A 5,974-nucleotide genomic window follows, 5' to 3' on the forward strand; every position below is an offset into this window, starting at 1 on the left:
CGACCGCGCCTCGGAGCTGCCTCCCGGCCCCGGCTCCCCACCGCACCTCGGAAAGCACAAGCACCAAGGGCTGCTCCGGGAGCAGAGTGCCCTCCAGCACGGCCACGGACCTCTGCCCCCAGCTCCCCCATCACCAGCACAGCGGGAGGACGCTGCGCGTCACTTCTCCAACACGTTGGGAAAATTTGGTTCCTGAGGTCGGCCTGGAAGGAAGCGGCAGGAGACAAACGAACCGGCTGGGTGTAAGGGCACTCAGCACCCCCCGCACCCCCGGGGTGCCCGTCCTCACTGTGTCCACCCACCCCCCCAAACCAGGGAGGGACAGCAGAGTGGAGCGTGGTGAGGAGAAAGGCAACAAACAATTCGGCCTTTGCTCTGAACTTCCTTTAGGGAAAGTTAATTCTACCAGGGTCAGAGAAAGAAGCTTAAGAGTCCCTACTAAGCAACCATAAACCAAAAAACCTCTACTCAGGAAGAAAGGAGGGAATGATTTTAGGGGTAAAAATGTATTGCTAACCACCTGTAAGGGTTAATTAACTGTTTCGGCTTCTGAACAAAATCCTCCCTCTTCAGAGGGCAGCCTGGACCAGGGCACAGCTAACAGCAACAGAGCTCTCGGGACACACTCGGAACAAGCAGCCCGTGCCATTCTGCTGACATTAAAACTGAACATTTGCTCAAGAGATCAGCTGTCGATCTTATTCAAAATGTACACAAAGTCAGCAAATTCTGCACACTCAACAGGAAGTCAGGAATTGAAACCATTTGGGCAGTTTGGACCTGTCGTGACTCAGACCACTTAACTGAAGGAGGAAGTCCAAGAGCAGAGTAAGATACGAACACATCAGAAACTTCTCCCCAGCCAAATGAACTCCATTTTACCTGACGGTTAAGAAACCTGTGACTTAAAAAAGTGCCAGAGGAGATTTTGGCCAGTCTCTGAAGAGGCTTGGGGGAAGAGAGAGACCACCCAGCCCAAGCTCAAGGCAGGAACCTTCCCCTGCCATGTGTAACACAGCAGGAACCTGCTGGCAACCACAGTTTGCCCCAGGCAAGTTCAGTGCTGCAGCTCAGCACTGGCTGCAGGGCAGGAGCTGCAGACATGGCCAGGGTGACCTCAACAGGGAGAAAGAGGCTGGAGCCAAGTTTCAAGGAACACGACTGATCACAGGAGCTTCAGTGTGACAAGAGGAGCAGGAGTCACGCTCCAGGGAAGCGGCTGCTTGTATCAATTCTTAAAAAGGAGCAAGGAACAGGCATACAATCGATTTCTGAACTGCTCCATCCTCCTCTCAAGCACGTTGGTCATCCCACTTAAGAGAGAAGGATACGCTCCCATTCGCCTGTGGTAACAGTGGTATCAAGGACACTGGAGCACACACTGACCGTGAGTGCACACACTCTCCAGCTGTCCTGGTGTGACAGCCCAGGGGTGCACTGCTGGTGCCACCACAGAGGATGCTCGAGCCGGACTGCACCATCAGCTCGCACTCCGGGATGGGAACACACTCAATTCCCATCTGCTTGTGGTGTCTCAGCCTCAACAGCCCCGGCAAAAATGCCATCAGCTAGTGGGTGCTAGACAAATCACACCACGAGAGTCTGCCAATGCCAAATCCACAAATTCCATTAGTTTTCCTCTTTCAAATAGAGAACTGGGCAAGAATGAGGAGCCTGTTGCTTGTGCAGGGCTGAACAGGCCTTTCAGACATACTGAGCAGGCCATGCATTAAGCATCATCCTACTGGCAATAGAGCACAAACCAAACCCTAACGATAGTCATCAACCACACAAAGCAAACGAACGGGCAGTGGCTGGCCTCCCGGGCCCAGGTTTCACACCCAGTCTAGGCAGGAGCTAATGTGGACAGTGAAATGCTCATTGCTTAGAGGTGGTATAATTTAATTGTGAACCTTCTTTGCCCGTGTTGTTACGAAGTGACGGACAAGAAAAGGTGGTGGGAAGGGATCACAACCTTTCATCAAGTAAGTCATGACGAGAGTAAATGTACACGAAACCACAAATTGACAGATAAAGCGCTTCACACTATCTGCCTGCTGGAGCGTGTGTTTCCTTGTTCTGTGTGCTACAGCCTCGGAACACCACAGCTCATTGCAATTACAATCTCGCTCGAGGTTCAGAGCCCCTGCATCAAGTCAGTATTCTCTAGAAAGAGACACGTGACTACAAAGATTAAATGGGAAAACACACCCATGCCTCAAACTCGAAAGACAGCTCCATTGCACAGAGGTAGGAACTTTCCAAATGCAGAAGCCCATCGAGATCTGTAAAATGCCCTGGCCATTACAGAAAGAAAAAGGGAGTCCCGAAGAATAAGCACAGTGTGAAGATTATAGACTAGCAGCGAAAGCTCAATTTTGGACTGAGCTGCTTTATGCCCATGTAACTCAGCAAAGCTGGGCCATAGCCATATAAATGCCTAACTGCTTATCCAACTGCACAAACCCAGGACTCCGGCAATAGTGTTTCAAAATCTCTTTGCCCCATGAAATAAAGGTCATATCCAGTACACTAGAATTCAAACATGAAAGCATGACAGGAAATGACTAACTGCACGCTGAGGCCAATTTACCTTCATCTTGGATCTGCTCAGCACACAAGAATCTTGCAATTCAAACAGACATCACAGCCTATATGCAGAAAAAATAATCTGACTGCTCCAGTTGCTAGTTCTTGGGGCCTGTGCATCTCAGTGCAGATATCGCTGCAAAACAATGGAATTCCGCTCTATTTCCCTCAAGTTATCTTACAGTTCTAGCCTTATGTTGTAGTTTTCGCTTTTCTTTCCCTTAGAGGCAGCTGTTTTTTAAATTGAGGATGAAGCCACTCTTATTTCTGAGGCGATACATAATTTAAGTCAGTGTTTACAAAGCTCTTTATAGTCCCCGAACAAAAGGAACTTATGAGATGACACCTCTATTTTGCACATAAAGACAACCAAGGGGTTGCTTCAAGCTTGCTTCTGAACAAGCACGCGCATGAGCCCGCGGACAGGCTGCAGGCAATGGATGCAGTCACAGCACCTGTGTTCTGTGCTCGCATGCTGAAATGCAAACCTGCGAGGTCTGAACCCAATCCCTTGTTAACTGTCTTCTCCAGAAAGCCTGGCAGCAGCTTTGCTGATTAAGGCGCTGCTCAACTTCAGGGTTTTTTCAATACACAAAGCAACTTTGACTTACAGTAGCAGGAAAAGACATCTAAACCAGACATGTTTTATTTAATGCATGCCTATTACTTAAAGGGCAAAGTGAATTTTTTTACCAAATTTGGTCAAAATATTCTCTGTTCCAATTTGATTCTTCACCTTCCAAACTTGAGCGTTTGTAGATGGTTTCCTGCATATAAGCAGACACAGGGACCGAGAGAGGTCCCCTGCGCTGCCGCCCTGGCCGCTCCGTGCCTCTCGAGGCTCTCCACGGAGCGAAGAGAAGGCCAAGGAGGTGACAGGGAGACGCCGCAGCGGCACCCCTGTGCCACGGGCGCTCTGCCCAGCAGCCTCTCCCCCAACACCCGTGTCCCCATGGCTGGCAGTCTGCAGGAGCAGCGAGGACAGCCTCCCTCTAAAGGGCTTTTTACAGCTGCTGGTGTCCCTTGCCAGCAAAGGCCATCCCAGCTCCATAGCTCGCACCATGTGAGCCGCTTCTAAATCTGGGGAAGGACTGAACCCTGGCAAAGGCACGTTGTCTCAGGTTACCGTCCTGAGAGCTGCTTGCCTGTGGCCCGAAACAAAACTAAGATCATTTGTTGCCTGGGAGATGCTGTATGTGCCAGCTGCAACCTCCTGAAAAAAGTCGGTGCTCTGCAAGGACAAGAAGGTACAGGCTGGGGGCAGGATCGCTGGGGAGGGGAGACGATAACCACTTCTTTTAGCCACTGCCCTGACGAAGCTGCTCCCGCTGAGGCTGAAGATTTCTCTCTGCTAGGGGATCTGCTCACCAGGTGTCATTTATTTTTACTATACAGAGCTAGTTATCTTCAAATCAGTCTCCTTGTTAAAGCACTTCTCACCGGCACCCTTTAAAATTACTCTTAAGCACTGCACATTTTAAATAATAGAAGCCATCAGTGGTATTTGTCACTATTCTACATAAAATATCTAACTCCTTGCAAGCACTGAGAAGAATTCTGCAGGATGCAACACGCTTTCCAGTCTCTGCCACACTTCGAGATAGTCTTTGGTGGTATCCACAAAAGGGAAAACTGGTGCCACATCCAAAAGGCTAAGTGGAAACAGCTATTTTAAGGGGCCTGAATGCTCACAAAATTCATGAGTGCCTATATACCATGCAGTTACACATCACGTTTCCAAATCCATGCCCCTGCCCGCGGGATATCTGTCTCCGAGTTGTGCTGCTGCTCGCCACGCTGGCAGCGCGGGCAACACGCGTCACTGCTGCTGGCAGGCGTGTGCTGACTGTGCCTGGAAACTCAGAAAGAGAGGAAAAATCCTCCTTTACAGAAAAAAAACCAACCACGTGGACAGAAAAGAAGTAACAATATTAGAAAGCCCCCGATCCTGATCTGTGGCTCATTTATAGAGCCTCATTCTCTCATTCAGATCCAAGATTTATACAGAAACGTATGCGAACCCGATTTGTCACAGATCGAAAAGAATTTTAACTGAGAGGCTCCTCTCAGGAGGACTTTCAGGTAAATACCAAGAAGAGGCAGTATTTCAGTCCCCAAAGCAGCAGATATGAAGCAAGGCCCAATTTCTTTGCTGCAGAGAAGATGCTCCACACTTGTTCACCGAGGGGAGCAACAGCAACCTGGGCTGGCCAGACCGAAGGATCTTCTGAAGCCGTTTGCATGCTCAGGTGGCTCGAGGGTCACGGGCTTCACTGCAGCGGGACTCCAACACCCGAATAACCCTGCTCCGTTCTCCTAACCCACCAGAACACAACCGCTCTGTTCGCAAGCTATTTGTCCCAAACTGTCAACCTGCTGGAAACAATCTCTCCAAGCAGCTCTCCGTTACCTTGCATGGCCGAGTGGATGGACCAGGGAGCAACCCAAGAGCCTCGGCGCGGGGCACGGCCAACGCGGCGCGAAAAGGGAGCGCTTGGAGCCGGTGCACCCAGCAAGAGACTGTCACCAGTAAATCACCCCTTCACAAGCACAACACTCAAGTGCTTGCCCAGAAACAAAAGCAGTCACATCATAAACCAGAGGGTGACATCAGCACAGGGATTGCATTTCCTACAGAGGTTTAAATATCATTACTTGTGACTGGAAATTGGACACTTAAATTCAAGTTACTCTAAATTTTCATAAGAGACATAAGAATTTCGATTCCAATTTTGTGTAGATGTATTTCACTTCTAAACCCTTTCTATTTCTCAACGTCACATTGACAGGGGGAATAAAAAAAAAACAAAAAAAAACCTAACAGAAAGTGAAAAACTAACAAACATCATTATTTGCCTGACTTACCAAGTCAGGGGCTAGTGAGCTGAGCAGCAGAACTCACCGATTTCCACTGGAAGGGGTCAGTGTTTTTCAAAGAGCATGATCTTCTCAGGTCCCAGTTACTCAGAATCCCCAGACTGCCCCCTTTCACCGTTATTCAAAGTTCTGCTTTGTGTCTTCTTCTAAAATGAAAACCTGAAGCTATCAAGGACCTGAAAGCGCTCCTTTCATCATTCCTTAGCTGAGGCACTGTTTGACAAGGCATGGAGCACGACACAGTCTGTGCATACGGTCCAACACCTTCACCAACCTGAAGTGCATTTGTGATTTTCCACACACAGCTCCTCGGGCTCTCCAAAAACAACACATCCAGGACTCTTATACAAGTGCCACGGGCAGATTTAATCTTCCTGCGAGTTATGCGATGTTTGCCTAAGTTGAGAAATACTAGAAATAAAACTTCTCTTGGCTCAGTTACATGCAACACACTGTGTACTTTTTTGTTATTAACGACTCTTTAGTACCACTATTACTCTACATATTC

Source organism: Apaloderma vittatum, unplaced genomic scaffold (genome assembly GCF_000703405.1).
Source record: "Apaloderma vittatum isolate BGI_N311 unplaced genomic scaffold, ASM70340v1 scaffold28003, whole genome shotgun sequence".
Classification (NCBI taxonomy): domain Eukaryota; kingdom Metazoa; phylum Chordata; class Aves; order Trogoniformes; family Trogonidae; genus Apaloderma; species Apaloderma vittatum.